General features: G+C 52.1%; 70 non-coding genes across 70 annotated transcripts; all 70 read left to right on the top strand.

The window, feature by feature from the left end:
• Nucleotides 1–116: 116 nt before the first annotated feature.
• trnaa-cgc (transfer RNA alanine (anticodon CGC)) lies at nt 117–188 on the top strand. The gene has a single exon. It is a non-coding gene; the product is annotated as a tRNA-Ala (tRNA).
• A 223-nt stretch (nt 189–411) lies between these two features.
• Nucleotides 412–483, top strand: trnaa-ugc (transfer RNA alanine (anticodon UGC)). Its single transcript has one exon. It is a non-coding gene; the product is annotated as a tRNA-Ala (tRNA).
• A 627-nt stretch (nt 484–1,110) lies between these two features.
• Nucleotides 1,111–1,182, top strand: trnaa-cgc (transfer RNA alanine (anticodon CGC)). The gene has a single exon. It is a non-coding gene; the product is annotated as a tRNA-Ala (tRNA).
• Nucleotides 1,183–1,406: 224 nt separating this feature from the next.
• Nucleotides 1,407–1,478, top strand: trnaa-ugc (transfer RNA alanine (anticodon UGC)). Its single transcript has one exon. It is a non-coding gene; the product is annotated as a tRNA-Ala (tRNA).
• Nucleotides 1,479–1,687: 209 nt separating this feature from the next.
• Nucleotides 1,688–1,759, top strand: trnaa-cgc (transfer RNA alanine (anticodon CGC)). Its single transcript has one exon. It is a non-coding gene; the product is annotated as a tRNA-Ala (tRNA).
• A 222-nt stretch (nt 1,760–1,981) lies between these two features.
• On the top strand, nt 1,982–2,053 carry trnaa-ugc (transfer RNA alanine (anticodon UGC)). Its single transcript has one exon. It is a non-coding gene; the product is annotated as a tRNA-Ala (tRNA).
• A 214-nt stretch (nt 2,054–2,267) lies between these two features.
• Nucleotides 2,268–2,339, top strand: trnaa-ugc (transfer RNA alanine (anticodon UGC)). The gene has a single exon. It is a non-coding gene; the product is annotated as a tRNA-Ala (tRNA).
• A 350-nt stretch (nt 2,340–2,689) lies between these two features.
• trnaa-cgc (transfer RNA alanine (anticodon CGC)) lies at nt 2,690–2,761 on the top strand. Its single transcript has one exon. It is a non-coding gene; the product is annotated as a tRNA-Ala (tRNA).
• A 223-nt stretch (nt 2,762–2,984) lies between these two features.
• Nucleotides 2,985–3,056, top strand: trnaa-ugc (transfer RNA alanine (anticodon UGC)). Its single transcript has one exon. It is a non-coding gene; the product is annotated as a tRNA-Ala (tRNA).
• A 209-nt stretch (nt 3,057–3,265) lies between these two features.
• trnaa-cgc (transfer RNA alanine (anticodon CGC)) lies at nt 3,266–3,337 on the top strand. Its single transcript has one exon. It is a non-coding gene; the product is annotated as a tRNA-Ala (tRNA).
• Nucleotides 3,338–3,560: 223 nt separating this feature from the next.
• On the top strand, nt 3,561–3,632 carry trnaa-ugc (transfer RNA alanine (anticodon UGC)). The gene has a single exon. It is a non-coding gene; the product is annotated as a tRNA-Ala (tRNA).
• Nucleotides 3,633–4,259: 627 nt separating this feature from the next.
• On the top strand, nt 4,260–4,331 carry trnaa-cgc (transfer RNA alanine (anticodon CGC)). The gene has a single exon. It is a non-coding gene; the product is annotated as a tRNA-Ala (tRNA).
• Nucleotides 4,332–4,554: 223 nt separating this feature from the next.
• Nucleotides 4,555–4,626, top strand: trnaa-ugc (transfer RNA alanine (anticodon UGC)). Its single transcript has one exon. It is a non-coding gene; the product is annotated as a tRNA-Ala (tRNA).
• Nucleotides 4,627–4,835: 209 nt separating this feature from the next.
• On the top strand, nt 4,836–4,907 carry trnaa-cgc (transfer RNA alanine (anticodon CGC)). Its single transcript has one exon. It is a non-coding gene; the product is annotated as a tRNA-Ala (tRNA).
• Nucleotides 4,908–5,130: 223 nt separating this feature from the next.
• On the top strand, nt 5,131–5,202 carry trnaa-ugc (transfer RNA alanine (anticodon UGC)). The gene has a single exon. It is a non-coding gene; the product is annotated as a tRNA-Ala (tRNA).
• A 214-nt stretch (nt 5,203–5,416) lies between these two features.
• On the top strand, nt 5,417–5,488 carry trnaa-ugc (transfer RNA alanine (anticodon UGC)). Its single transcript has one exon. It is a non-coding gene; the product is annotated as a tRNA-Ala (tRNA).
• A 350-nt stretch (nt 5,489–5,838) lies between these two features.
• Nucleotides 5,839–5,910, top strand: trnaa-cgc (transfer RNA alanine (anticodon CGC)). Its single transcript has one exon. It is a non-coding gene; the product is annotated as a tRNA-Ala (tRNA).
• A 223-nt stretch (nt 5,911–6,133) lies between these two features.
• Nucleotides 6,134–6,205, top strand: trnaa-ugc (transfer RNA alanine (anticodon UGC)). Its single transcript has one exon. It is a non-coding gene; the product is annotated as a tRNA-Ala (tRNA).
• A 209-nt stretch (nt 6,206–6,414) lies between these two features.
• trnaa-cgc (transfer RNA alanine (anticodon CGC)) lies at nt 6,415–6,486 on the top strand. Its single transcript has one exon. It is a non-coding gene; the product is annotated as a tRNA-Ala (tRNA).
• A 223-nt stretch (nt 6,487–6,709) lies between these two features.
• On the top strand, nt 6,710–6,781 carry trnaa-ugc (transfer RNA alanine (anticodon UGC)). Its single transcript has one exon. It is a non-coding gene; the product is annotated as a tRNA-Ala (tRNA).
• A 214-nt stretch (nt 6,782–6,995) lies between these two features.
• On the top strand, nt 6,996–7,067 carry trnaa-ugc (transfer RNA alanine (anticodon UGC)). Its single transcript has one exon. It is a non-coding gene; the product is annotated as a tRNA-Ala (tRNA).
• Nucleotides 7,068–7,417: 350 nt separating this feature from the next.
• trnaa-cgc (transfer RNA alanine (anticodon CGC)) lies at nt 7,418–7,489 on the top strand. The gene has a single exon. It is a non-coding gene; the product is annotated as a tRNA-Ala (tRNA).
• A 223-nt stretch (nt 7,490–7,712) lies between these two features.
• On the top strand, nt 7,713–7,784 carry trnaa-ugc (transfer RNA alanine (anticodon UGC)). The gene has a single exon. It is a non-coding gene; the product is annotated as a tRNA-Ala (tRNA).
• Nucleotides 7,785–7,993: 209 nt separating this feature from the next.
• On the top strand, nt 7,994–8,065 carry trnaa-cgc (transfer RNA alanine (anticodon CGC)). The gene has a single exon. It is a non-coding gene; the product is annotated as a tRNA-Ala (tRNA).
• Nucleotides 8,066–8,288: 223 nt separating this feature from the next.
• trnaa-ugc (transfer RNA alanine (anticodon UGC)) lies at nt 8,289–8,360 on the top strand. The gene has a single exon. It is a non-coding gene; the product is annotated as a tRNA-Ala (tRNA).
• A 214-nt stretch (nt 8,361–8,574) lies between these two features.
• trnaa-ugc (transfer RNA alanine (anticodon UGC)) lies at nt 8,575–8,646 on the top strand. Its single transcript has one exon. It is a non-coding gene; the product is annotated as a tRNA-Ala (tRNA).
• Nucleotides 8,647–8,996: 350 nt separating this feature from the next.
• Nucleotides 8,997–9,068, top strand: trnaa-cgc (transfer RNA alanine (anticodon CGC)). Its single transcript has one exon. It is a non-coding gene; the product is annotated as a tRNA-Ala (tRNA).
• A 223-nt stretch (nt 9,069–9,291) lies between these two features.
• On the top strand, nt 9,292–9,363 carry trnaa-ugc (transfer RNA alanine (anticodon UGC)). Its single transcript has one exon. It is a non-coding gene; the product is annotated as a tRNA-Ala (tRNA).
• A 209-nt stretch (nt 9,364–9,572) lies between these two features.
• Nucleotides 9,573–9,644, top strand: trnaa-cgc (transfer RNA alanine (anticodon CGC)). The gene has a single exon. It is a non-coding gene; the product is annotated as a tRNA-Ala (tRNA).
• A 223-nt stretch (nt 9,645–9,867) lies between these two features.
• trnaa-ugc (transfer RNA alanine (anticodon UGC)) lies at nt 9,868–9,939 on the top strand. Its single transcript has one exon. It is a non-coding gene; the product is annotated as a tRNA-Ala (tRNA).
• Nucleotides 9,940–10,153: 214 nt separating this feature from the next.
• trnaa-ugc (transfer RNA alanine (anticodon UGC)) lies at nt 10,154–10,225 on the top strand. The gene has a single exon. It is a non-coding gene; the product is annotated as a tRNA-Ala (tRNA).
• Nucleotides 10,226–10,575: 350 nt separating this feature from the next.
• Nucleotides 10,576–10,647, top strand: trnaa-cgc (transfer RNA alanine (anticodon CGC)). Its single transcript has one exon. It is a non-coding gene; the product is annotated as a tRNA-Ala (tRNA).
• Nucleotides 10,648–10,870: 223 nt separating this feature from the next.
• Nucleotides 10,871–10,942, top strand: trnaa-ugc (transfer RNA alanine (anticodon UGC)). Its single transcript has one exon. It is a non-coding gene; the product is annotated as a tRNA-Ala (tRNA).
• A 350-nt stretch (nt 10,943–11,292) lies between these two features.
• On the top strand, nt 11,293–11,364 carry trnaa-cgc (transfer RNA alanine (anticodon CGC)). The gene has a single exon. It is a non-coding gene; the product is annotated as a tRNA-Ala (tRNA).
• Nucleotides 11,365–11,587: 223 nt separating this feature from the next.
• trnaa-ugc (transfer RNA alanine (anticodon UGC)) lies at nt 11,588–11,659 on the top strand. The gene has a single exon. It is a non-coding gene; the product is annotated as a tRNA-Ala (tRNA).
• A 209-nt stretch (nt 11,660–11,868) lies between these two features.
• On the top strand, nt 11,869–11,940 carry trnaa-cgc (transfer RNA alanine (anticodon CGC)). Its single transcript has one exon. It is a non-coding gene; the product is annotated as a tRNA-Ala (tRNA).
• A 223-nt stretch (nt 11,941–12,163) lies between these two features.
• trnaa-ugc (transfer RNA alanine (anticodon UGC)) lies at nt 12,164–12,235 on the top strand. Its single transcript has one exon. It is a non-coding gene; the product is annotated as a tRNA-Ala (tRNA).
• Nucleotides 12,236–12,449: 214 nt separating this feature from the next.
• trnaa-ugc (transfer RNA alanine (anticodon UGC)) lies at nt 12,450–12,521 on the top strand. The gene has a single exon. It is a non-coding gene; the product is annotated as a tRNA-Ala (tRNA).
• Nucleotides 12,522–12,871: 350 nt separating this feature from the next.
• On the top strand, nt 12,872–12,943 carry trnaa-cgc (transfer RNA alanine (anticodon CGC)). Its single transcript has one exon. It is a non-coding gene; the product is annotated as a tRNA-Ala (tRNA).
• A 223-nt stretch (nt 12,944–13,166) lies between these two features.
• On the top strand, nt 13,167–13,238 carry trnaa-ugc (transfer RNA alanine (anticodon UGC)). Its single transcript has one exon. It is a non-coding gene; the product is annotated as a tRNA-Ala (tRNA).
• A 209-nt stretch (nt 13,239–13,447) lies between these two features.
• On the top strand, nt 13,448–13,519 carry trnaa-cgc (transfer RNA alanine (anticodon CGC)). The gene has a single exon. It is a non-coding gene; the product is annotated as a tRNA-Ala (tRNA).
• A 223-nt stretch (nt 13,520–13,742) lies between these two features.
• trnaa-ugc (transfer RNA alanine (anticodon UGC)) lies at nt 13,743–13,814 on the top strand. Its single transcript has one exon. It is a non-coding gene; the product is annotated as a tRNA-Ala (tRNA).
• Nucleotides 13,815–14,028: 214 nt separating this feature from the next.
• trnaa-ugc (transfer RNA alanine (anticodon UGC)) lies at nt 14,029–14,100 on the top strand. The gene has a single exon. It is a non-coding gene; the product is annotated as a tRNA-Ala (tRNA).
• A 350-nt stretch (nt 14,101–14,450) lies between these two features.
• trnaa-cgc (transfer RNA alanine (anticodon CGC)) lies at nt 14,451–14,522 on the top strand. The gene has a single exon. It is a non-coding gene; the product is annotated as a tRNA-Ala (tRNA).
• A 223-nt stretch (nt 14,523–14,745) lies between these two features.
• trnaa-ugc (transfer RNA alanine (anticodon UGC)) lies at nt 14,746–14,817 on the top strand. The gene has a single exon. It is a non-coding gene; the product is annotated as a tRNA-Ala (tRNA).
• A 209-nt stretch (nt 14,818–15,026) lies between these two features.
• trnaa-cgc (transfer RNA alanine (anticodon CGC)) lies at nt 15,027–15,096 on the top strand. The gene has a single exon. It is a non-coding gene; the product is annotated as a tRNA-Ala (tRNA).
• A 223-nt stretch (nt 15,097–15,319) lies between these two features.
• trnaa-ugc (transfer RNA alanine (anticodon UGC)) lies at nt 15,320–15,391 on the top strand. Its single transcript has one exon. It is a non-coding gene; the product is annotated as a tRNA-Ala (tRNA).
• Nucleotides 15,392–15,605: 214 nt separating this feature from the next.
• On the top strand, nt 15,606–15,677 carry trnaa-ugc (transfer RNA alanine (anticodon UGC)). Its single transcript has one exon. It is a non-coding gene; the product is annotated as a tRNA-Ala (tRNA).
• Nucleotides 15,678–16,027: 350 nt separating this feature from the next.
• On the top strand, nt 16,028–16,099 carry trnaa-cgc (transfer RNA alanine (anticodon CGC)). Its single transcript has one exon. It is a non-coding gene; the product is annotated as a tRNA-Ala (tRNA).
• A 223-nt stretch (nt 16,100–16,322) lies between these two features.
• Nucleotides 16,323–16,394, top strand: trnaa-ugc (transfer RNA alanine (anticodon UGC)). Its single transcript has one exon. It is a non-coding gene; the product is annotated as a tRNA-Ala (tRNA).
• Nucleotides 16,395–16,603: 209 nt separating this feature from the next.
• trnaa-cgc (transfer RNA alanine (anticodon CGC)) lies at nt 16,604–16,675 on the top strand. The gene has a single exon. It is a non-coding gene; the product is annotated as a tRNA-Ala (tRNA).
• A 223-nt stretch (nt 16,676–16,898) lies between these two features.
• On the top strand, nt 16,899–16,970 carry trnaa-ugc (transfer RNA alanine (anticodon UGC)). The gene has a single exon. It is a non-coding gene; the product is annotated as a tRNA-Ala (tRNA).
• A 627-nt stretch (nt 16,971–17,597) lies between these two features.
• trnaa-cgc (transfer RNA alanine (anticodon CGC)) lies at nt 17,598–17,669 on the top strand. The gene has a single exon. It is a non-coding gene; the product is annotated as a tRNA-Ala (tRNA).
• Nucleotides 17,670–17,893: 224 nt separating this feature from the next.
• On the top strand, nt 17,894–17,965 carry trnaa-ugc (transfer RNA alanine (anticodon UGC)). Its single transcript has one exon. It is a non-coding gene; the product is annotated as a tRNA-Ala (tRNA).
• Nucleotides 17,966–18,174: 209 nt separating this feature from the next.
• On the top strand, nt 18,175–18,246 carry trnaa-cgc (transfer RNA alanine (anticodon CGC)). The gene has a single exon. It is a non-coding gene; the product is annotated as a tRNA-Ala (tRNA).
• Nucleotides 18,247–18,468: 222 nt separating this feature from the next.
• trnaa-ugc (transfer RNA alanine (anticodon UGC)) lies at nt 18,469–18,540 on the top strand. Its single transcript has one exon. It is a non-coding gene; the product is annotated as a tRNA-Ala (tRNA).
• Nucleotides 18,541–18,754: 214 nt separating this feature from the next.
• trnaa-ugc (transfer RNA alanine (anticodon UGC)) lies at nt 18,755–18,826 on the top strand. The gene has a single exon. It is a non-coding gene; the product is annotated as a tRNA-Ala (tRNA).
• A 350-nt stretch (nt 18,827–19,176) lies between these two features.
• trnaa-cgc (transfer RNA alanine (anticodon CGC)) lies at nt 19,177–19,248 on the top strand. Its single transcript has one exon. It is a non-coding gene; the product is annotated as a tRNA-Ala (tRNA).
• A 223-nt stretch (nt 19,249–19,471) lies between these two features.
• Nucleotides 19,472–19,543, top strand: trnaa-ugc (transfer RNA alanine (anticodon UGC)). Its single transcript has one exon. It is a non-coding gene; the product is annotated as a tRNA-Ala (tRNA).
• Nucleotides 19,544–19,752: 209 nt separating this feature from the next.
• On the top strand, nt 19,753–19,824 carry trnaa-cgc (transfer RNA alanine (anticodon CGC)). The gene has a single exon. It is a non-coding gene; the product is annotated as a tRNA-Ala (tRNA).
• A 223-nt stretch (nt 19,825–20,047) lies between these two features.
• trnaa-ugc (transfer RNA alanine (anticodon UGC)) lies at nt 20,048–20,119 on the top strand. Its single transcript has one exon. It is a non-coding gene; the product is annotated as a tRNA-Ala (tRNA).
• Nucleotides 20,120–20,746: 627 nt separating this feature from the next.
• Nucleotides 20,747–20,818, top strand: trnaa-cgc (transfer RNA alanine (anticodon CGC)). Its single transcript has one exon. It is a non-coding gene; the product is annotated as a tRNA-Ala (tRNA).
• Nucleotides 20,819–21,041: 223 nt separating this feature from the next.
• Nucleotides 21,042–21,113, top strand: trnaa-ugc (transfer RNA alanine (anticodon UGC)). The gene has a single exon. It is a non-coding gene; the product is annotated as a tRNA-Ala (tRNA).
• A 209-nt stretch (nt 21,114–21,322) lies between these two features.
• On the top strand, nt 21,323–21,394 carry trnaa-cgc (transfer RNA alanine (anticodon CGC)). The gene has a single exon. It is a non-coding gene; the product is annotated as a tRNA-Ala (tRNA).
• A 223-nt stretch (nt 21,395–21,617) lies between these two features.
• Nucleotides 21,618–21,689, top strand: trnaa-ugc (transfer RNA alanine (anticodon UGC)). Its single transcript has one exon. It is a non-coding gene; the product is annotated as a tRNA-Ala (tRNA).
• Nucleotides 21,690–21,903: 214 nt separating this feature from the next.
• Nucleotides 21,904–21,975, top strand: trnaa-ugc (transfer RNA alanine (anticodon UGC)). Its single transcript has one exon. It is a non-coding gene; the product is annotated as a tRNA-Ala (tRNA).
• A 350-nt stretch (nt 21,976–22,325) lies between these two features.
• On the top strand, nt 22,326–22,397 carry trnaa-cgc (transfer RNA alanine (anticodon CGC)). Its single transcript has one exon. It is a non-coding gene; the product is annotated as a tRNA-Ala (tRNA).
• A 223-nt stretch (nt 22,398–22,620) lies between these two features.
• Nucleotides 22,621–22,692, top strand: trnaa-ugc (transfer RNA alanine (anticodon UGC)). The gene has a single exon. It is a non-coding gene; the product is annotated as a tRNA-Ala (tRNA).
• Nucleotides 22,693–22,901: 209 nt separating this feature from the next.
• Nucleotides 22,902–22,973, top strand: trnaa-cgc (transfer RNA alanine (anticodon CGC)). Its single transcript has one exon. It is a non-coding gene; the product is annotated as a tRNA-Ala (tRNA).
• A 223-nt stretch (nt 22,974–23,196) lies between these two features.
• trnaa-ugc (transfer RNA alanine (anticodon UGC)) lies at nt 23,197–23,268 on the top strand. Its single transcript has one exon. It is a non-coding gene; the product is annotated as a tRNA-Ala (tRNA).
• The last annotated feature ends 127 nt before the right edge of the window (nt 23,269–23,395 follow it).

Raw genomic sequence — 23,395 nt, 5'->3', positions numbered from 1 at the left:
GAAGACCTGGCTAGTATTTTCTCGGCTCCTCCGTGGACTTCCACGATTAGGAATGTAGGCCTCTTGCACGGCACAACGTCTGTACTAGGAAGTATAATCTTTTGATGAATACTGAAGGGGATGTAGCTCAGTGGTAGAGCGCATGCTTCGCATGTATGAGGTCCCGGGTTCAATCCCCGGCATCTCCACTTATATGTCCCCAAAGGAGGTCTGGGTACAACCGCAAGCCGTGGCTCAGGGTTTGCGCAGAATTTCATAAATCAAACAGCCTGTGGAGCGGAGAGGAGCACCGTCAGAGGACCCGGCTGTTACTTTGTTGGCTCAAACGTGCACTTCGACAATTAGCATTATAAGCCTCTTGCACGGCACAACGTCTAGGCTGGGAAGTGTAATCTTTTGACAACTTCTGAAGGGGATGTAGCTCAGTGGTAGAGCGCATGCTTTGCATGTATGAGGCCCCGGGTTCAATCCCCGGCATCTCCACTTTTGCAGCACTTTGGGGATGGCCGCAAGCCGTGGTTCAAGGTTTGCGCAGAATTTCACAAATCAAACCGCCTGTGGAGTGGAGAGGAGCGCCGTCAGAGGACCGGGCTAGTATTTTGTTGGCTCCTCCGTGGACTTCCACAAATAGGAATAGAGGCCTCTTGCACGGCACAACGTCTAGGCTGGGAAGTGTAATCATTTGACAACCACTGAAGGGGATGTAGCTCAGTGGTAGAGTGCATGTATGAGGCCCCAGGTTCAATCCCCGGCATCTCCATTTATGCAGCACTGAATGGACTTTGGGGACCGCCGCAAGCCTCGAGAAAGAGTAGCTAGTTTGCAAGGTTCACAGCCGACACGAAAAGGTGCCTGTGAAAAGAAGCTCGTGCTCTGCCCGCTACCAACATTTGTGGATTGCGGTGCATGTTGCAAAACAGAGCAAGTAGCGAACTTGGCTTCCTATTGCTGCACCAGTAAAGCACAACACCAAGTGCAGAGCAGCTGCCCACAATAGCCGGGAATTTGACTTTCCAGGAGAAATGAAACTGCTTGTGGAACAAAGGCCTGACGAGTTAGAGTGAAAGAAAATTTTGTTCACGAAGCGGCATCTTTATGACAGTGTCTGAGGGGGATGTAGCTCAGTGGTAGAGCGCATGCTTCGCATGTATGAGGTCCCGGGTTCAATCCCCGGCATCTCCACTTATGCGGCCCTAAAGGAGGTCAGGGTACCGTCGCAAGCCGTGGGTCAGGGTTTGCGCAGAATTTCACAAAATCAAACCGCCTGTGGAGTGGAGAGGAGTGCCGTCAGAGGACCGGGCTGGCATTTTGTTGGCTCCTCCATGGACTTCCACAATTAGGAAAAGAGGCCTCTTGCACGGCACAACGTCTAGGCTGGGAAGTGTAATCTTTTGACAATCACTGAAGGGGATGTAGCTCAGTGGTAGAGCGCATGCTTTGCATGTATGAGGCCCCGGGTTCAATCCCCGGCATCTCCATTTATGCAGCACTGAAGGGACTTTGGGGACCACCGCAAGCCGTGGTTCAGGGTTTGCGCAGAAATTCACAAATCAAACCGCCTGTGGAGTGGAGAAGACCTGGCTAGTATTTTCTCGGCTCCTCCGTGGACTTCCACGATTAGGAATGTAGGCCTCTTGCACGGCACAACGTCTGTACTAGGAAGTATAATCTTTTGATGAATACTGAAGGGGATGTAGCTCAGTGGTAGAGCGCATGCTTCGCATGTATGAGGTCCCGGGTTCAATCCCCGGCATCTCCACTTATATGTCCCCAAAGGAGGTCTGGGTACAACCGCAAGCCGTGGCTCAGGGTTTGCGCAGAATTCATAAATCAAACAGCCTGTGGAGCGGAGAGGAGCACCGTCAGAGGACCCGGCTGTTACTTTGTTGGCTCAAACGTGCACTTCGACAATTAGCATTATAAGCCTCTTGCACGGCACAACGTCTAGGCTGGGAAGTGTAATCTTTTGACAACTTCTGAAGGGGATGTAGCTCAGTGGTAGAGCGCATGCTTTGCATGTATGAGGCCCCGGGTTCAATCCCCGGCATCTCCACTTTTGCAGCACTTTGGGGATGGCCGCAAGCCGTGGTTCAAGGTTTGCGCAGAATTTCACAAATCAAACCGCCTGTGGAGTGGAGAGGAGCGCCGTCAGAGGACCGGGCTAGTATTTTGTTGGCTCCTCCGTGGACTTCCACAAATAGGAATAGAGGCCTCTTGCACGGCACAACGTCTAGGCTGGGAAGTGTAATCATTTGACAACCACTGAAGGGGATGTAGCTCAGTGGTAGAGCGCATGCTTTGCATGTATGAGGCCCCAGGTTCAATCCCCGGCATCTCCATTTATGCAGCACTGAATGGACTTTGGGGACCGCCGCAAGCCTCGAGAAAGAGTAGCTAGTTTGCAAGGTTCACAGCCGACACGAAAAGGTGCCTGTGAAAAGAAGCTCGTGCTCTGCCCGCTACCAACATTTGTGGATTGCGGTGCATGTTGCAAAACAGAGCAAGTAGCGAACTTGGCTTCCTATTGCTGCACCAGTAAAGCACAACACCAAGTGCAGAGCAGCTGCCCACAATAGCCGGGAATTTGACTTTCCAGGAGAAATGAAACTGCTTGTGGAACAAAGGCCTGACGAGTTAGAGTGAAAGAAAATTTTGTTCACGAAGCGGCATCTTTATGACAGTGTCTGAGGGGGATGTAGCTCAGTGGTAGAGCGCATGCTTCGCATGTATGAGGTCCCGGGTTCAATCCCCGGCATCTCCACTTATGCGGCCCTAAAGGAGGTCAGGGTACCGTCGCAAGCCGTGGGTCAGGGTTTGCGCAGAATTTCACAAATCAAACCGCCTGTGGAGTGGAGAGGAGTGCCGTCAGAGGACCGGGCTGGCATTTTGTTGGCTCCTCCATGGACTTCCACAATTAGGTAAAGAGGCCTCTTGCACGGCACAACGTCTAGGCTGGGAAGTGTAATCTTTTGACAATCACTGAAGGGGATGTAGCTCAGTGGTAGAGCGCATGCTTTGCATGTATGAGGCCCCGGGTTCAATCCCCGGCATCTCCATTTATGCAGCACTGAAGGGACTTTGGGGACCACCGCAAGCCGTGGTTCAGGGTTTGCGCAGAAATTCACAAATCAAACCGCCTGTGGAGTGGAGAAGACCTGGCTAGTATTTTCTCGGCTCCTCCGTGGACTTCCACGATTAGGAACGTAGGCCTTTTGCACGGCACAACGTCTGTACTAGGAAGTATAATCTTTTGATGAATACTGAAGGGGATGTAGCTCAGTGGTAGAGCGCATGCTTCGCATGTATGAGGTCCCGGGTTCAATCCCCGGCATCTCCACTTATATGTCCCCAAAGGAGGTCTGGGTACAACCGCAAGCCGTGGCTCAGGGTTTGCGCAGAATTTCATAAATCAAACAGCCTGTGGAGCGGAGAGGAGCACCGTCAGAGGACCCGGCTGTTACTTTGTTGGCTCAAACGTGCACTTCGACAATTAGCATTATAAGCCTCTTGCACGGCACAACGTCTAGGCTGGGAAGTGTAATCTTTTGACAACTTCTGAAGGGGATGTAGCTCAGTGGTAGAGCGCATGCTTTGCATGTATGAGGCCCCGGGTTCAATCCCCGGCATCTCCACTTTTGCAGCACTTTGGGGATGGCCGCAAGCCGTGGTTCAAGGTTTGCGCAGAATTTCACAAATCAAACCGCCTGTGGAGTGGAGAGGAGCGCCGTCAGAGGACCGGGCTAGTATTTTGTTGGCTCCTCCGTGGACTTCCACAAATAGGAATAGAGGCCTCTTGCACGGCACAACGTCTAGGCTGGGAAGTGTAATCATTTGACAACCACTGAAGGGGATGTAGCTCAGTGGTAGAGTGCATGTATGAGGCCCCAGGTTCAATCCCCGGCATCTCCATTTATGCAGCACTGAATGGACTTTGGGGACCGCCGCAAGCCTCGAGAAAGAGTAGCTAGTTTGCAAGGTTCACAGCCGACACGAAAAGGTGCCTGTGAAAAGAAGCTCGTGCTCTGCCCGCTACCAACATTTGTGGATTGCGGTGCATGTTGCAAAACAGAGCAAGTAGCGAACTTGGCTTCCTATTGCTGCACCAGTAAAGCACAACACCAAGTGCAGAGCAGCTGCCCACAATAGCCGGGAATTTGACTTTCCAGGAGAAATGAAACTGCTTGTGGAACAAAGGCCTGACGAGTTAGAGTGAAAGAAAATTTTGTTCACGAAGCGGCATCTTTATGACAGTGTCTGAGGGGGATGTAGCTCAGTGGTAGAGCGCATGCTTCGCATGTATGAGGTCCCGGGTTCAATCCCCGGCATCTCCACTTATGCGGCCCTAAAGGAGGTCAGGGTACCGTCGCAAGCCGTGGGTCAGGGTTTGCGCAGAATTTCACAAATCAAACCGCCTGTGGAGTGGAGAGGAGTGCCGTCAGAGGACCGGGCTGGCATTTTGTTGGCTCCTCCATGGACTTCCACAATTAGGAAAAGAGGCCTCTTGCACGGCACAACGTCTAGGCTGGGAAGTGTAATCTTTTGACAATCACTGAAGGGGATGTAGCTCAGTGGTAGAGCGCATGCTTTGCATGTATGAGGCCCCGGGTTCAATCCCCGGCATCTCCATTTATGCAGCACTGAAGGGACTTTGGGGACCACCGCAAGCCGTGGTTCAGGGTTTGCGCAGAAATTCACAAATCAAACCGCCTGTGGAGTGGAGAAGACCTGGCTAGTATTTTCTCGGCTCCTCCGTGGACTTCCACGATTAGGAATGTAGGCCTCTTGCACGGCACAACGTCTGTACTAGGAAGTATAATCTTTTGATGAATACTGAAGGGGATGTAGCTCAGTGGTAGAGCGCATGCTTCGCATGTATGAGGTCCCGGGTTCAATCCCCGGCATCTCCACTTATATGTCCCCAAAGGAGGTCTGGGTACAACCGCAAGCCGTGGCTCAGGGTTTGCGCAGAATTTCATAAATCAAACAGCCTGTGGAGCGGAGAGGAGCACCGTCAGAGGACCCGGCTGTTACTTTGTTGGCTCAAACGTGCACTTCGACAATTAGCATTATAAGCCTCTTGCACGGCACAACGTCTAGGCTGGGAAGTGTAATCTTTTGACAACTTCTGAAGGGGATGTAGCTCAGTGGTAGAGCGCATGCTTTGCATGTATGAGGCCCCGGGTTCAATCCCCGGCATCTCCACTTTTGCAGCACTTTGGGGATGGCCGCAAGCCGTGGTTCAAGGTTTGCGCAGAATTTCACAAATCAAACCGCCTGTGGAGTGGAGAGGAGCGCCGTCAGAGGACCGGGCTAGTATTTTGTTGGCTCCTCCGTGGACTTCCACAAATAGGAATAGAGGCCTCTTGCACGGCACAACGTCTAGGCTGGGAAGTGTAATCATTTGACAACCACTGAAGGGGATGTAGCTCAGTGGTAGAGCGCATGCTTTGCATGTATGAGGCCCCAGGTTCAATCCCCGGCATCTCCATTTATGCAGCACTGAATGGACTTTGGGGACCGCCGCAAGCCTCGAGAAAGAGTAGCTAGTTTGCAAGGTTCACAGCCGACACGAAAAGGTGCCTGTGAAAAGAAGCTCGTGCTCTGCCCGCTACCAACATTTGTGGATTGCGGTGCATGTTGCAAAACAGAGCAAGTAGCGAACTTGGCTTCCTATTGCTGCACCAGTAAAGCACAACACCAAGTGCAGAGCAGCTGCCCACAATAGCCGGGAATTTGACTTTCCAGGAGAAATGAAACTGCTTGTGGAACAAAGGCCTGACGAGTTAGAGTGAAAGAAAATTTTGTTCACGAAGCGGCATCTTTATGACAGTGTCTGAGGGGGATGTAGCTCAGTGGTAGAGCGCATGCTTCGCATGTATGAGGTCCCGGGTTCAATCCCCGGCATCTCCACTTATGCGGCCCTAAAGGAGGTCAGGGTACCGTCGCAAGCCGTGGGTCAGGGTTTGCGCAGAATTTCACAAATCAAACCGCCTGTGGAGTGGAGAGGAGTGCCGTCAGAGGACCGGGCTGGCATTTTGTTGGCTCCTCCATGGACTTCCACAATTAGGAAAAGAGGCCTCTTGCACGGCACAACGTCTAGGCTGGGAAGTGTAATCTTTTGACAATCACTGAAGGGGATGTAGCTCAGTGGTAGAGCGCATGCTTTGCATGTATGAGGCCCCGGGTTCAATCCCCGGCATCTCCATTTATGCAGCACTGAAGGGACTTTGGGGACCACCGCAAGCCGTGGTTCAGGGTTTGCGCAGAAATTCACAAATCAAACCGCCTGTGGAGTGGAGAAGACCTGGCTAGTATTTTCTCGGCTCCTCCGTGGACTTCCACGATTAGGAATGTAGGCCTCTTGCACGGCACAACGTCTGTACTAGGAAGTATAATCTTTTGATGAATACTGAAGGGGATGTAGCTCAGTGGTAGAGCGCATGCTTCGCATGTATGAGGTCCCGGGTTCAATCCCCGGCATCTCCACTTATATGTCCCCAAAGGAGGTCTGGGTACAACCGCAAGCCGTGGCTCAGGGTTTGCGCAGAATTTCATAAATCAAACAGCCTGTGGAGCGGAGAGGAGCACCGTCAGAGGACCCGGCTGTTACTTTGTTGGCTCAAACGTGCACTTCGACAATTAGCATTATAAGCCTCTTGCACGGCACAACGTCTAGGCTGGGAAGTGTAATCTTTTGACAACTTCTGAAGGGGATGTAGCTCAGTGGTAGAGCGCATGCTTTGCATGTATGAGGCCCCGGGTTCAATCCCCGGCATCTCCACTTTTGCAGCACTTTGGGGATGGCCGCAAGCCGTGGTTCAAGGTTTGCGCAGAATTTCACAAATCAAACCGCCTGTGGAGTGGAGAGGAGCGCCGTCAGAGGACCGGGCTAGTATTTTGTTGGCTCCTCCGTGGACTTCCACAAATAGGAATAGAGGCCTCTTGCACGGCACAACGTCTAGGCTGGGAAGTGTAATCATTTGACAACCACTGAAGGGGATGTAGCTCAGTGGTAGAGCGCATGCTTTGCATGTATGAGGCCCCAGGTTCAATCCCCGGCATCTCCATTTATGCAGCACTGAATGGACTTTGGGGACCGCCGCAAGCCTCGAGAAAGAGTAGCTAGTTTGCAAGGTTCACAGCCGACACGAAAAGGTGCCTGTGAAAAGAAGCTCGTGCTCTGCCCGCTACCAACATTTGTGGATTGCGGTGCATGTTGCAAAACAGAGCAAGTAGCGAACTTGGCTTCCTATTGCTGCACCAGTAAAGCACAACACCAAGTGCAGAGCAGCTGCCCACAATAGCCGGGAATTTGACTTTCCAGGAGAAATGAAACTGCTTGTGGAACAAAGGCCTGACGAGTTAGAGTGAAAGAAAATTTTGTTCACGAAGCGGCATCTTTATGACAGTGTCTGAGGGGGATGTAGCTCAGTGGTAGAGCGCATGCTTCGCATGTATGAGGTCCCGGGTTCAATCCCCGGCATCTCCACTTATGCGGCCCTAAAGGAGGTCAGGGTACCGTCGCAAGCCGTGGGTCAGGGTTTGCGCAGAATTTCACAAATCAAACCGCCTGTGGAGTGGAGAGGAGTGCCGTCAGAGGACCGGGCTGGCATTTTGTTGGCTCCTCCATGGACTTCCACAATTAGGTAAAGAGGCCTCTTGCACGGCACAACGTCTAGGCTGGGAAGTGTAATCTTTCGACAATCACTGAAGGGGATGTAGCTCAGTGGTAGAGCGCATGCTTTGCATGTATGAGGCCCCGGGTTCAATCCCCGGCATCTCCATTTATGCAGCACTGAAGGGACTTTGGGGACCACCGCAAGCCGTGGTTCAGGGTTTGCGCAGAAATTCACAAATCAAACCGCCTGTGGAGTGGAGAAGACCTGGCTAGTATTTTCTCGGCTCCTCCGTGGACTTCCACGATTAGGAATGTAGGCCTCTTGCACGGCACAACGTCTGTACTAGGAAGTATAATCTTTTGATGAATACTGAAGGGGATGTAGCTCAGTGGTAGAGCGCATGCTTCGCATGTATGAGGTCCCGGGTTCAATCCCCGGCATCTCCACTTATATGTCCCCAAAGGAGGTCTGGGTACAACCGCAAGCCGTGGCTCAGGGTTTGCGCAGAATTTCATAAATCAAACAGCCTGTGGAGCGGAGAGGAGCACCGTCAGAGGACCCGGCTGTTACTTTGTTGGCTCAAACGTGCACTTCGACAATTAGCATTATAAGCCTCTTGCACGGCACAACGTCTAGGCTGGGAAGTGTAATCTTTTGACAACTTCTGAAGGGGATGTAGCTCAGTGGTAGAGCGCATGCTTTGCATGTATGAGGCCCCGGGTTCAATCCCCGGCATCTCCACTTTTGCAGCACTTTGGGGATGGCCGCAAGCCGTGGTTCAAGGTTTGCGCAGAATTTCACAAATCAAACCGCCTGTGGAGTGGAGAGGAGCGCCGTCAGAGGACCGGGCTAGTATTTTGTTGGCTCCTCCGTGGACTTCCACAAATAGGAATAGAGGCCTCTTGCACGGCACAACGTCTAGGCTGGGAAGTGTAATCATTTGACAACCACTGAAGGGGATGTAGCTCAGTGGTAGAGCGCATGCTTTGCATGTATGAGGCCCCGGGTTCAATCCCCGGCATCTCCATTTATGCAGCACTGAATGGACTTTGGGGACCGCCGCAAGCCTCGAGAAAGAGTAGCTAGTTTGCAAGGTTCACAGCCGACACGAAAAGGTGCCTGTGAAAAGAAGCTCGTGCTCTGCCGGCTACCAACATTTGTGGATTGCGGTGCATGTTGCAAAACAGAGCAAGTAGCGAACTTGGCTTCCTATTGCTGCACCAGTAAAGCACAACACCAAGTGCAGAGCAGCTGCCCACAATAGCCGGGAATTTGACTTTCCAGGAGAAATGAAACTGCTTGTGGAACAAAGGCCTGACGAGTTAGAGTGAAAGAAAATTTTGTTCACGAAGTGGCATCTTTATGACAGTGTCTGAGGGGGATGTAGCTCAGTGGTAGAGCGCATGCTTCGCATGTATGAGGTCCCGGGTTCAATCCCCGGCATCTCCACTTATGCGGCCCTAAAGGAGGTCAGGGTACCGTCGCAAGCCGTGGGTCAGGGTTTGCGCAGAATTTCACAAATCAAACCGCCTGTGGAGTGGAGAGGAGTGCCGTCAGAGGACCGGGCTGGCATTTTGTTGGCTCCTCCATGGACTTCCACAATTAGGAAAAGAGGCCTCTTGCACGGCACAACGTCTAGGCTGGGAAGTGTAATCTTTCGACAATCACTGAAGGGGATGTAGCTCAGTGGTAGAGCGCATGCTTTGCATGTATGAGGCCCCGGGTTCAATCCCCGGCATCTCCATTTATGCAGCACTGAAGGGACTTTGGGGACCACCGCAAGCCGTGGTTCAGGGTTTGCGCAGAAATTCACAAATCAAACCGCCTGTGGAGTGGAGAAGACCTGGCTAGTATTTTCTCGGCTCCTCCGTGGACTTCCACGATTAGGAATGTAGGCCTCTTGCACGGCACAACGTCTGTACTAGGAAGTATAATCTTTTGATGAATACTGAAGGGGATGTAGCTCAGTGGTAGAGCGCATGCTTCGCATGTATGAGGTCCCGGGTTCAATCCCCGGCATCTCCACTTATATGTCCCCAAAGGAGGTCTGGGTACAACCGCAAGCCGTGGCTCAGGGTTTGCGCAGAATTTCATAAATCAAACAGCCTGTGGAGCGGAGAGGAGCACCGTCAGAGGACCCGGCTGTTACTTTGTTGGCTCAAACGTGCACTTCGACAATTAGCATTATAAGCCTCTTGCACGGCACAACGTCTAGGCTGGGAAGTGTAATCTTTTGACAACTTCTGAAGGGGATGTAGCTCAGTGGTAGAGCGCATGCTTTGCATGTATGAGGCCCCGGGTTCAATCCCCGGCATCTCCACTTTTGCAGCACTTTGGGGATGGCCGCAAGCCGTGGTTCAAGGTTTGCGCAGAATTTCACAAATCAAACCGCCTGTGGAGTGGAGAGGAGCGCCGTCAGAGGACCGGGCTAGTATTTTGTTGGCTCCTCCGTGGACTTCCACAAATAGGAATAGAGGCCTCTTGCACGGCACAACGTCTAGGCTGGGAAGTGTAATCATTTGACAACCACTGAAGGGGATGTAGCTCAGTGGTAGAGCGCATGCTTTGCATGTATGAGGCCCCGGGTTCAATCCCCGGCATCTCCATTTATGCAGCACTGAATGGACTTTGGGGACCGCCGCAAGCCTCGAGAAAGAGTAGCTAGTTTGCAAGGTTCACAGCCGACACGAAAAGGTGCCTGTGAAAAGAAGCTCGTGCTCTGCCCGCTACCAACATTTGTGGATTGCGGTGCATGTTGCAAAACAGAGCAAGTAGCGAACTTGGCTTCCTATTGCTGCAGCAGTAAAGCACAACACCAAGTGCAGAGCAGCTGCCCACAATAGCCGGGAATTTGACTTTCCAGGAGAAATGAAACTGCTTGTGGAACAAAGGCCTGACGAGTTAGAGTGAAAGAAAATTTTGTTCACGAAGCGGCATCTTTATGACAGTGTCTGAGGGGGATGTAGCTCAGTGGTAGAACGCATGCTTCGCATGTATGAGTTTCCGGGTTCAATCCCTGGCATCTCCACTTATGCGGCCCTAAAGGAGGTCAGGGTACCGTCGCAAGCCGTGGGTCAGGGTTTGCGCAGAATTTCACAAATCAAACCGCCTGTGGAGTGGAGAGGAGTGCCGTCAGAGGACCGGGCTGGCATTTTGTTGGCTCCTCCATGGACTTCTACAATTAGGAAAAGAGGCCTCTTGCACGGCACAACGTCTAGGCTGGGAAGTGTAATCATTTGACAACCACTGAAGGGGATGTAGCTCAGTGGTAGAGCGCATGCTTTGCATGTATGAGGCCCCGGGTTCAATCCCCGGCATCTCCATTTATGCAGCACTGAATGGACTTTGGGGACCGCCGCAAGCCTCGAGAAAGAGTAGCTAGTTTGCAAGGTTCACAGCCGACACGAAAAGGTGCCTGTGAAAAGAAGCTCGTGCTCTGCCCGCTACCAACATTTGTGGATTGCGGTGCATGTTGCAAAACAGAGCAAGTAGCGAACTTGGCTTCCTATTGCTGCAGCAGTAAAGCACAACACCAAGTGCAGAGCAGCTGCCCACAATAGCCGGGAATTTGACTTTCCAGGAGAAATGAAACTGCTTGTGGAACAAAGGCCTGACGAGTTAGAGTGAAAGACAATTTTGTTCACGAAGCGGCATCTTTATGACAGTGTCAGAGGGGGATGTAGCTCAGTGGTAGAGCGCATGCTTCGCATGTATGAGGTCCCGGGTTCAATCCCCGGCATCTCCACTTATGCGGCCCTAAAGGAGGTCAGGGTACCGTCGCAAGCCGTGGGTCAGGGTTTGCGCAGAATTTCACAAATCAAACCGCCTGTGGAGTGGAGAGGAGTGCCGTCAGAGGACCGGGCTGGCATTTTGTTGGCTCCTCCATGGACTTCCACAATTAGGAAAAGAGGCCTCTTGCACGGCACAACGTCTAGGCTGGGAAGTGTAATCTTTCGACAATCACTGAAGGGGATGTAGCTCAGTGGTAGAGCGCATGCTTTGCATGTATGAGGCCCCGGGTTCAATCCCCGGCATCTCCATTTATGCAGCACTGAAGGGACTTTGGGGACCACCGCAAGCCGTGGTTCAGGGTTTGCGCAGAAATTCACAAATCAAACCGCCTGTGGAGTGGAGAAGACCTGGCTAGTATTTTCTCGGCTCCTCCGTGGACTTCCACGATTAGGAATGTAGGCCTCTTGCACGGCACAACGTCTGTACTAGGAAGTATAATCTTTTGATGAATACTGAAGGGGATGTAGCTCAGTGGTAGAGCGCATGCTTCGCATGTATGAGGTCCCGGGTTCAATCCCCGGCATCTCCACTTATATGTCCCCAAAGGAGGTCTGGGTACAACCGCAAGCCGTGGCTCAGGGTTTGCGCAGAATTTCATAAATCAAACAGCCTGTGGAGCGGAGAGGAGCACCGTCAGAGGACCCGGCTGTTACTTTGTTGGCTCAAACGTGCACTTCGACAATTAGCATTATAAGCCTCTTGCACGGCACAACGTCTAGGCTGGGAAGTGTAATCTTTTGACAACTTCTGAAGGGGATGTAGCTCAGTGGTAGAGCGCATGCTTTGCATGTATGAGGCCCCGGGTTCAATCCCCGGCATCTCCACTTTTGCAGCACTTTGGGGATGGCCGCAAGCCGTGGTTCAAGGTTTGCGCAGAATTTCACAAATCAAACCGCCTGTGGAGTGGAGAGGAGCGCCGTCAGAGGACCGGGCTAGTATTTTGTTGGCTCCTCCGTGGACTTCCACAAATAGGAATAGAGGCCTCTTGCACGGCACAACGTCTAGGCTGGGAAGTGTAATCATTTGACAACCACTGAAGGGGATGTAGCTCAGTGGTAGAGCGCATGCTTTGCATGTATGAGGCCCCGGGTTCAATCCCCGGCATCTCCATTTATGCAGCACTGAATGGACTTTGGGGACCGCCGCAAGCCTCGAGAAAGAGTAGCTAGTTTGCAAGGTTCACAGCCGACACGAAAAGGTGCCTGTGAAAAGAAGCTCGTGCTCTGCCCGCTACCAACATTTGTGGATTGCGGTGCATGTTGCAAAACAGAGCAAGTAGCGAACTTGGCTTCCTATTGCTGCAGCAGTAAAGCACAACACCAAGTGCAGAGCAGCTGCCCACAATAGCCGGGAATTTGACTTTCCAGGAGAAATGAAACTGCTTGTGGAACAAAGGCCTGACGAGTTAGAGTGAAAGACAATTTTGTTCACGAAGCGGCATCTTTATGACAGTGTCTAAGGGGGATGTAGCTCAGTGGTAGAGCGCATGCTTCGCATGTATGAGGTCCCGGGTTCAATCCCCGGCATCTCCACTTATGCGGCCCTAAAGGAGGTCAGGGTACCGTCGCAAGCCGTGGGTCAGGGTTTGCGCAGAATTTCACAAATCAAACCGCCTGTGGAGTGGAGAGGAGTGCCGTCAGAGGACCGGGCTGGCATTTTGTTGGCTCCTCCATGGACTTCCACAATTAGGAAAAGAGGCCTCTTGCACGGCACAACGTCTAGGCTGGGAAGTGTAATCTTTCGACAATCACTGAAGGGGATGTAGCTCAGTGGTAGAGCGCATGCTTTGCATGTATGAGGCCCCGGGTTCAATCCCCGGCATCTCCATTTATGCAGCACTGAAGGGACTTTGGGGACCACCGCAAGCCGTGGTTCAGGGTTTGCGCAGAAATTCACAAATCAAACCGCCTGTGGAGTGGAGAAGACCTGGCTAGTATTTTCTCGGCTCCTCCGTGGACTTCCACGATTAGGAATGTAGGCCTCTTGCACGGCACAACGTCTGTACTAGGAAGTATAATCTTTTGATGAATACTGAAGGGGATGTAGCTCAGTGGTAGAGCGCATGCTTCGCATGTATGAGGTCCCGGGTTCAATCCCCGGCATCTCCACTTATATGTCCCCAAAGGAGGTCTGGGTACAACCGCAAGCCGTGGCTCAGGGTTTGCGCAGAATTTCATAAATCAAACAGCCTGTGGAGCGGAGAGGAGCACCGTCAGAGGACCCGGCTGTTACTTTGTTGGCTCAAACGTGCACTTCGACAATTAGCATTATAAGCCTCTTGCACGGCACAACGTCTAGGCTGGGAAGTGTAATCTTCTGACAACTTCTGAAGGGGATGTAGCTCAGTGGTAGAGCGCATGCTTTGCATGTATGAGGCCCCGGGTTCAATCCCCGGCATCTCCACTTTTGCAGCACTTTGGGGATGGCCGCAAGCCGTGGTTCAAGGTTTGCGCAGAATTTCACAAATCAAACCGCCTGTGGAGTGGAGAGGAGCGCCGTCAGAGGACCGGGCTAGTATTTTGTTGGCTCCTCCGTGGACTTCCACAAATAGGAATAGAGGCCTCTTGCACGGCACAACATCTAGGCTGGGAAGTGTAATCATTTGACAACCACTGAAGGGGATGTAGCTCAGTGGTAGAGCGCATGCTTTGCATGTATGAGGCCCCGGGTTCAATCCCCGGCATCTCCATTTATGCAGCACTGAATGGACTTTGGGGACCGCCGCAAGCCTCGAGAAAGAGTAGCTAGTTTGCAAGGTTCACAGCCGACACGAAAAGGTGCCTGTGAAAAGAAGCTCGTGCTCTGCCCGCTACCAACATTTGTGGATTGCGGTGCATGTTGCAAAACAGAGCAAGTAGCGAACTTGGCTTCCTATTGCTGCAGCAGTAAAGCACAACACCAAGTGCAGAGCAGCTGCCCACAATAGCCGGGAATTTGACTTTCCAGGAGAAATGAAACTGCTTGTGGAACAAAGGCCTGACGAGTTAGAGTGAAAGAAAATTTTGTTCACGAAGTGGCATCTTTATGACAGTGTCTGAGGGGGATGTAGCTCAGTGGTAGAGCGCATGCTTCGCATGTATGAGGTCCCGGGTTCAATCCCCGGCATCTCCACTTATGCGGCCCTAAAGGAGGTCAGGGTACCGTCGCAAGCCGTGGGTCAGGGTTTGCGCAGAATTTCACAAATCAAACCGCCTGTGGAGTGGAGAGGAGTGCCGTCAGAGGACCGGGCTGGCATTTTGTTGGCTCCTCCATGGACTTCCACAATTAGGAAAAGAGGCCTCTTGCACGGCACAACGTCTAGGCTGGGAAGTGTAATCTTTCGACAATCACTGAAGGGGATGTAGCTCAGTGGTAGAGCGCATGCTTTGCATGTATGAGGCCCCGGGTTCAATCCCCGGCATCTCCATTTATGCAGCACTGAAGGGACTTTGGGGACCACCGCAAGCCGTGGTTCAGGGTTTGCGCAGAAATTCACAAATCAAACCGCCTGTGGAGTGGAGAAGACCTGGCTAGTATTTTCTCGGCTCCTCCGTGGACTTCCACGATTAGGAATGTAGGCCTTTTGCACGGCACAACGTCTGTACTAGGAAGTATAATCTTTTGATGAATACTGAAGGGGATGTAGCTCAGTGGTAGAGCGCATGCTTCGCATGTATGAGGTCCCGGGTTCATCCCGGCATCTCCACTTATATGTCCCCAAAGGAGGTCTGGGTACAACCGCAAGCCGTGGCTCAGGGTTTGCGCAGAATTTCATAAATCAAACAGCCTGTGGAGCGGAGAGGAGCACCGTCAGAGGACCCGGCTGTTACTTTGTTGGCTCAAACGTGCACTTCGACAATTAGCATTATAAGCCTCTTGCACGGCACAACCTCTAGGCTGGGAAGTGTAATCTTTTGACAACTTCTGAAGGGGATGTAGCTCAGTGGTAGAGCGCATGCTTTGCATGTATGAGGCCCCGGGTTCAATCCCCGGCATCTCCACTTTTGCAGCACTTTGGGGATGGCCGCAAGCCGTGGTTCAAGGTTTGCGCAGAATTTCACAAATCAAACCGCCTGTGGAGTGGAGAGGAGCGCCGTCAGAGGACCGGGCTAGTATTTTGTTGGCTCCTCCGTGGACTTCCACAAATAGGAATAGAGGCCTCTTGCACGGCACAACGTCTAGGCTGGGAAGTGTAATCATTTGACAACCACTGAAGGGGATGTAGCTCAGTGGTAGAGCGCATGCTTTGCATGTATGAGGCCCCGGGTTCAATCCCCGGCATCTCCATTTATGCAGCACTGAATGGACTTTGGGGACCGCCGCAAGCCTCGAGAAAGAGTAGCTAGTTTGCAAGGTTCACAGCCGACACGAAAAGGTGCCTGTGAAAAGAAGCTCGTGCTCTGCCCGCTACCAACATTTGTGGATTGCGGTGCATGTTGCAAAACAGAGCAAGTAGCGAACTTGGCTTCCTATTGCTGCACCAGTAAAGCACAACACCAAGTGCAGAGCAGCTGCCCACAATAGCCGGGAATTTGACTTTCCAGGAGAAATGAAACTGCTTGTGGAACAAAGGCCTGACGAGTTAGAGTGAAAGAAAATTTTGTTCACGAAGCGGCATCTTTATGACAGTGTCTGAGGGGGATGTAGCTCAGTGGTAGAGCGCATGCTTCGCATGTATGAGGTCCCGGGTTCAATCCCCGGCATCTCCACTTATGCGGCCCTAAAGGAGGTCAGGGTACCGTCGCAAGCCGTGGGTCAGGGTTTGCGCAGAATTTCACAAATCAAACCGCCTGTGGAGTGGAGAGGAGTGCCGTCAGAGGACCGGGCTGGCATTTTGTTGGCTCCTCCATGGACTTCCACAATTAGGAAAAGAGGCCTCTTGCACGGCACAACGTCTAGGCTGGGAAGTGTAATCTTTCGACAATCACTGAAGGGGATGTAGCTCAGTGGTAGAGCGCATGCTTTGCATGTATGAGGCCCCGGGTTCAATCCCCGGCATCTCCATTTATGCAGCACTGAAGGGACTTTGGGGACCACCGCAAGCCGTGGTTCAGGGTTTGCGCAGAAATTCACAAATCAAACCGCCTGTGGAGTGGAGAAGACCTGGCTAGTATTTTCTCGGCTCCTCCGTGGACTTCCACGATTAGGAATGTAGGCCTCTTGCACGGCACAACGTCTGTACTAGGAAGTATAATCTTTTGATGAATACTGAAGGGGATGTAGCTCAGTGGTAGAGCGCATGCTTCGCATGTATGAGATCCCGGGTTCAATCCCCGGCATCTCCACTTATATGTCCCCAAAGGAGGTCTGGGTACAACCGCAAGCCGTGGCTCAGGGTTTGCGCAGAATTTCATAAATCAAACAGCCTGTGGAGCGGAGAGGAGCACCGTCAGAGGACCCGGCTGTTACTTTGTTGGCTCAAACGTGCACTTCGACAATTAGCATTATAAGCCTCTTGCACGGCACAACGTCTAGGCTGGGAAGTGTAATCTTTTGACAACTTCTGAAGGGGATGTAGCTCAGTGGTAGAGCGCATGCTTTGCATGTATGAGGCCCCGGGTTCAATCCCCGGCATCTCCACTTTTGCAGCACTTTGGGGATGGCCGCAAGCCGTGGTTCAAGGTTTGCGCAGAATTTCACAAATCAAACCGCCTGTGGAGTGGAGAGGAGCGCCGTCAGAGGACCGGGCTAGTATTTTGTTGGCTCCTCCGTGGACTTCCACAAATAGGAATAGAGGCCTCTTGCACGGCACAACGTCTAGGCTGGGAAGTGTAATCATTTGACAACCACTGAAGGGGATGTAGCTCAGTGGTAGAGTGCATGTATGAGGCCCCAGGTTCAATCCCCGGCATCTCCATTTATGCAGCACTGAATGGACTTTGGGGACCGCCGCAAGCCTCGAGAAAGAGTAGCTAGTTTGCAAGGTTCACAGCCGACACGAAAAGGTGCCTGTGAAAAGAAGCTCGTGCTCTGCCCGCTACCAACATTTGTGGATTGCGGTGCATGTTGCAAAACAGAGCAAGTAGCGAACTTGGCTTCCTATTGCTGCACCAGTAAAGCACAACACCAAGTGCAGAGCAGCTGCCCACAATAGCCGGGAATTTGACTTTCCAGGAGAAATGAAACTGCTTGTGGAACAAAGGCCTGACGAGTTAGAGTGAAAGAAAATTTTGTTCACGAAGCGGCATCTTTATGACAGTGTCTGAGGGGGATGTAGCTCAGTGGTAGAGCGCATGCTTCGCATGTATGAGGTCCCGGGTTCAATCCCCGGCATCTCCACTTATGCGGCCCTAAAGGAGGTCAGGGTACCGTCGCAAGCCGTGGGTCAGGGTTTGCGCAGAATTTCACAAAATCAAACCGCCTGTGGAGTGGAGAGGAGTGCCGTCAGAGGACCGGGCTGGCATTTTGTTGGCTCCTCCATGGACTTCCACAATTAGGAAAAGAGGCCTCTTGCACGGCACAACGTCTAGGCTGGGAAGTGTAATCTTTTGACAATCACTGAAGGGGATGTAGCTCAGTGGTAGAGCGCATGCTTTGCATGTATGAGGCCCCGGGTTCAATCCCCGGCATCTCCATTTATGCAGCACTGAAGGGACTTTGGGGACCACCGCAAGCCGTGGTTCAGGGTTTGCGCAGAAATTCACAAATCAAACCGCCTGTGGAGTGGAGAAGACCTGGCTAGTATTTTCTCGGCTCCTCCGTGGACTTCCACGATTAGGAATGTAGGCCTCTTGCACGGCACAACGTCTGTACTAGGAAGTATAATCTTTTGATGAATACTGAAGGGGATGTAGCTCAGTGGTAGAGCGCATGCTTCGCATGTATGAGGTCCCGGGTTCAATCCCCGGCATCTCCACTTATATGTCCCCAAAGGAGGTCTGGGTACAACCGCAAGCCGTGGCTCAGGGTTTGCGCAGAATTCATAAATCAAACAGCCTGTGGAGCGGAGAGGAGCACCGTCAGAGGACCCGGCTGTTACTTTGTTGGCTCAAACGTGCACTTCGACAATTAGCATTATAAGCCTCTTGCACGGCACAACGTCTAGGCTGGGAAGTGTAATCTTTTGACAACTTCTGAAGGGGATGTAGCTCAGTGGTAGAGCGCATGCTTTGCATGTATGAGGCCCCGGGTTCAATCCCCGGCATCTCCACTTTTGCAGCACTTTGGGGATGGCCGCAAGCCGTGGTTCAAGGTTTGCGCAGAATTTCACAAATCAAACCGCCTGTGGAGTGGAGAGGAGCGCCGTCAGAGGACCGGGCTAGTATTTTGTTGGCTCCTCCGTGGACTTCCACAAATAGGAATAGAGGCCTCTTGCACGGCACAACGTCTAGGCTGGGAAGTGTAATCATTTGACAACCACTGAAGGGGATGTAGCTCAGTGGTAGAGCGCATGCTTTGCATGTATGAGGCCCCAGGTTCAATCCCCGGCATCTCCATTTATGCAGCACTGAATGGACTTTGGGGACCGCCGCAAGCCTCGAGAAAGAGTAGCTAGTTTGCAAGGTTCACAGCCGACACGAAAAGGTGCCTGTGAAAAGAAGCTCGTGCTCTGCCCGCTACCAACATTTGTGGATTGCGGTGCATGTTGCAAAACAGAGCAAGTAGCGAACTTGGCTTCCTATTGCTGCACCAGTAAAGCACAACACCAAGTGCAGAGCAGCTGCCCACAATAGCCGGGAATTTGACTTTCCAGGAGAAATGAAACTGCTTGTGGAACAAAGGCCTGACGAGTTAGAGTGAAAGAAAATTTTGTTCACGAAGCGGCATCTTTATGACAGTGTCTGAGGGGGATGTAGCTCAGTGGTAGAGCGCATGCTTCGCATGTATGAGGTCCCGGGTTCAATCCCCGGCATCTCCACTTATGCGGCCCTAAAGGAGGTCAGGGTACCGTCGCAAGCCGTGGGTCAGGGTTTGCGCAGAATTTCACAAATCAAACCGCCTGTGGAGTGGAGAGGAGTGCCGTCAGAGGACCGGGCTGGCATTTTGTTGGCTCCTCCATGGACTTCCACAATTAGGTAAAGAGGCCTCTTGCACGGCACAACGTCTAGGCTGGGAAGTGTAATCTTTTGACAATCACTGAAGGGGATGTAGCTCAGTGGTAGAGCGCATGCTTTGCATGTATGAGGCCCCGGGTTCAATCCCCGGCATCTCCATTTATGCAGCACTGAAGGGACTTTGGGGACCACCGCAAGCCGTGGTTCAGGGTTTGCGCAGAAATTCACAAATCAAACCGCCTGTGGAGTGGAGAAGACCTGGCTAGTATTTTCTCGGCTCCTCCGTGGACTTCCACGATTAGGAACGTAGGCCTTTTGCACGGCACAACGTCTGTACTAGGAAGTATAATCTTTTGATGAATACTGAAGGGGATGTAGCTCAGTGGTAGAGCGCATGCTTCGCATGTATGAGGTCCCGGGTTCAATCCCCGGCATCTCCACTTATATGTCCCCAAAGGAGGTCTGGGTACAACCGCAAGCCGTGGCTCAGGGTTTGCGCAGAATTTCATAAATCAAACAGCCTGTGGAGCGGAGAGGAGCACCGTCAGAGGACCCGGCTGTTACTTTGTTGGCTCAAACGTGCACTTCGACAATTAGCATTATAAGCCTCTTGCACGGCACAACGTCTAGGCTGGGAAGTGTAATCTTTTGACAACTTCTGAAGGGGATGTAGCTCAGTGGTAGAGCGCATGCTTTGCATGTATGAGGCCCCGGGTTCAATCCCCGGCATCTCCACTTTTGCAGCACTTTGGGGATGGCCGCAAGTCGTGGTTCAAGGTTTGCGCAGAATTTCACAAATCAAACCGCCTGTGGAGTGGAGAGGAGCGCCGTCAGAGGACCGGGCTAGTATTTTGTTGGCTCCTCCGTGGACTTCCACAAATAGGAATAGAGGCCTCTTGCACGGCACAACGTCTAGGCTGGGAAGTGTAATCATTTGACAACCACTGAAGGGGATGTAGCTCAGTGGTAGAGTGCATGTATGAGGCCCCAGGTTCAATCCCCGGCATCTCCATTTATGCAGCACTGAATGGACTTTGGGGACCGCCGCAAGCCTCGAGAAAGAGTAGCTAGTTTGCAAGGTTCACAGCCGACACGAAAAGGTGCCTGTGAAAAGAAGCTCGTGCTCTGCCCGCTACCAACATTTGTGGATTGCGGTGCATGTTGCAAAACAGAGCAAGTAGCGAACTTGGCTTCCTATTGCTGCACCAGTAAAGCACAACACCAAGTGCAGAGCAGCTGCCCACAATAGCCGGGAATTTGACTTTCCAGGAGAAATGAAACTGCTTGTGGAACAAAGGCCTGACGAGTTAGAGTGAAAGAAAATTTTGTTCACGAAGCGGCATCTTTATGACAGTGTCTGAGGGGGATGTAGCTCAGTGGTAGAGCGCATGCTTCGCATGTATGAGGTCCCGGGTTCAATCCCCGGCATCTCCACTTATGCGGCCCTAAAGGAGGTCAGGGTACCGTCGCAAGCCGTGGGTCAGGGTTTGCGCAGAATTTCACAAATCAAACCGCCTGTGGAGTGGAGAGGAGTGCCGTCAGAGGACCGGGCTGGCATTTTGTTGGCTCCTCCATGGACTTCCACAATTAGGAAAAGAGGCCTCTTGCACGGCACAACGTCTAGGCTGGGAAGTGTAATCTTTTGACAATCACTGAAGGGGATGTAGCTCAGTGGTAGAGCGCATGCTTTGCATGTATGAGGCCCCGGGTTCAATCCCCGGCATCTCCATTTATGCAGCACTGAAGGGACTTTGGGGACCACCGCAAGCCGTGGTTCAGGGTTTGCGCAGAAATTCACAAATCAAACCGCCTGTGGAGTGGAGAAGACCTGGCTAGTATTTTCTCGGCTCCTCCGTGGACTTCCACGATTAGGAATGTAGGCCTCTTGCACGGCACAACGTCTGTACTAGGAAGTATAATCTTTTGATGAATACTGAAGGGGATGTAGCTCAGTGGTAGAGCGCATGCTTCGCATGTATGAGGTCCCGGGTTCAATCCCCGGCATCTCCACTTATATGTCCCCAAAGGAGGTCTGGGTACAACCGCAAGCCGTGGCTCAGGGTTTGCGCAGAATTTCATAAATCAAACAGCCTGTGGAGCGGAGAGGAGCACCGTCAGAGGACCCGGCTGTTACTTTGTTGGCTCAAACGTGCACTTCGACAATTAGCATTATAAGCCTCTTGCACGGCACAACGTCTAGGCTGGGAAGTGTAATCTTTTGACAACTTCTGAAGGGGATGTAGCTCAGTGGTAGAGCGCATGCTTTGCATGTATGAGGCCCCGGGTTCAATCCCCGGCATCTCCACTTTTGCAGCACTTTGGGGATGGCCGCAAGCCGTGGTTCAAGGTTTGCGCAGAATTTCACAAATCAAACCGCCTGTGGAGTGGAGAGGAGCGCCGTCAGAGGACCGGGCTAGTATTTTGTTGGCTCCTCCGTGGACTTCCACAAATAGGAATAGAGGCCTCTTGCACGGCACAACGTCTAGGCTGGGAAGTGTAATCATTTGACAACCACTGAAGGGGATGTAGCTCAGTGGTAGAGCGCATGCTTTGCATGTATGAGGCCCCAGGTTCAATCCCCGGCATCTCCATTTATGCAGCACTGAATGGACTTTGGGGACCGCCGCAAGCCTCGAGAAAGAGTAGCTAGTTTGCAAGGTTCACAGCCGACACGAAAAGGTGCCTGTGAAAAGAAGCTCGTGCTCTGCCCGCTACCAACATTTGTGGATTGCGGTGCATGTTGCAAAACAGAGCAAGTAGCGAACTTGGCTTCCTATTGCTGCACCAGTAAAGCACAACACCAAGTGCAGAGCAGCTGCCCACAATAGCCGGGAATTTGACTTTCCAGGAGAAATGAAACTGCTTGTGGAACAAAGGCCTGACGAGTTAGAGTGAAAGAAAATTTTGTTCACGAAGCGGCATCTTTATGACAGTGTCTGAGGGGGATGTAGCTCAGTGGTAGAGCGCATGCTTCGCATGTATGAGGTCCCGGGTTCAATCCCCGGCATCTCCACTTATGCGGCCCTAAAGGAGGTCAGGGTACCGTCGCAAGCCGTGGGTCAGGGTTTGCACAGAATTTCACAAATCAAACCGCCTGTGGAGTGGAGAGGAGTGCCGTCAGAGGACCGGGCTGGCATTTTGTTGGCTCCTCCATGGACTTCCACAATTAGGAAAAGAGGCCTCTTGCACGGCACAACGTCTAGGCTGGGAAGTGTAATCTTTTGACAATCACTGAAGGGGATGTAGCTCAGTGGTAGAGCGCATGCTTTGCATGTATGAGGCCCCGGGTTCAATCCCCGGCATCTCCATTTATGCAGCACTGAAGGGACTTTGGGGACCACCGCAAGCCGTGGTTCAGGGTTTGCGCAGAAATTCACAAATCAAACCGCCTGTGGAGTGGAGAAGACCTGGCTAGTATTTTCTCGGCTCCTCCGTGGACTTCCACGATTAGGAATGTAGGCCTCTTGCACGGCACAACGTCTGTACTAGGAAGTATAATCTTTTGATGAATACTGAAGGGGATGTAGCTCAGTGGTAGAGCGCATGCTTCGCATGTATGAGGTCCCGGGTTCAATCCCCGGCATCTCCACTTATATGTCCCCAAAGGAGGTCTGGGTACAACCGCAAGCCGTGGCTCAGGGTTTGCGCAGAATTTCATAAATCAAACAGCCTGTGGAGCGGAGAGGAGCACCGTCAGAGGACCCGGCTGTTACTTTGTTGGCTCAAACGTGCACTTCGACAATTAGCATTATAAGCCTCTTGCACGGCACAACGTCTAGGCTGGGAAGTGTAATCTTTTGACAACTTCTGAAGGGGATGTAGCTCAGTGGTAGAGCGCATGCTTTGCATGTATGAGGCCCCGGGTTCAATCCCCGGCATCTCCACTTTTGCAGCACTTTGGGGATGGCCGCAAGCCGTGGTTCAAGGTTTGCGCAGAATTTCACAAATCAAACCGCCTGTGGAGTGGAGAGGAGCGCCGTCAGAGGACCGGGCTAGTATTTTGTTGGCTCC

This window comes from Sardina pilchardus, chromosome 23, assembly GCF_963854185.1.
Source record: "Sardina pilchardus chromosome 23, fSarPil1.1, whole genome shotgun sequence".
NCBI lineage: Eukaryota > Metazoa > Chordata > Actinopteri > Clupeiformes > Clupeidae > Sardina > Sardina pilchardus.
This window is presented reverse-complemented; position numbering and strand designations above follow the sequence as displayed.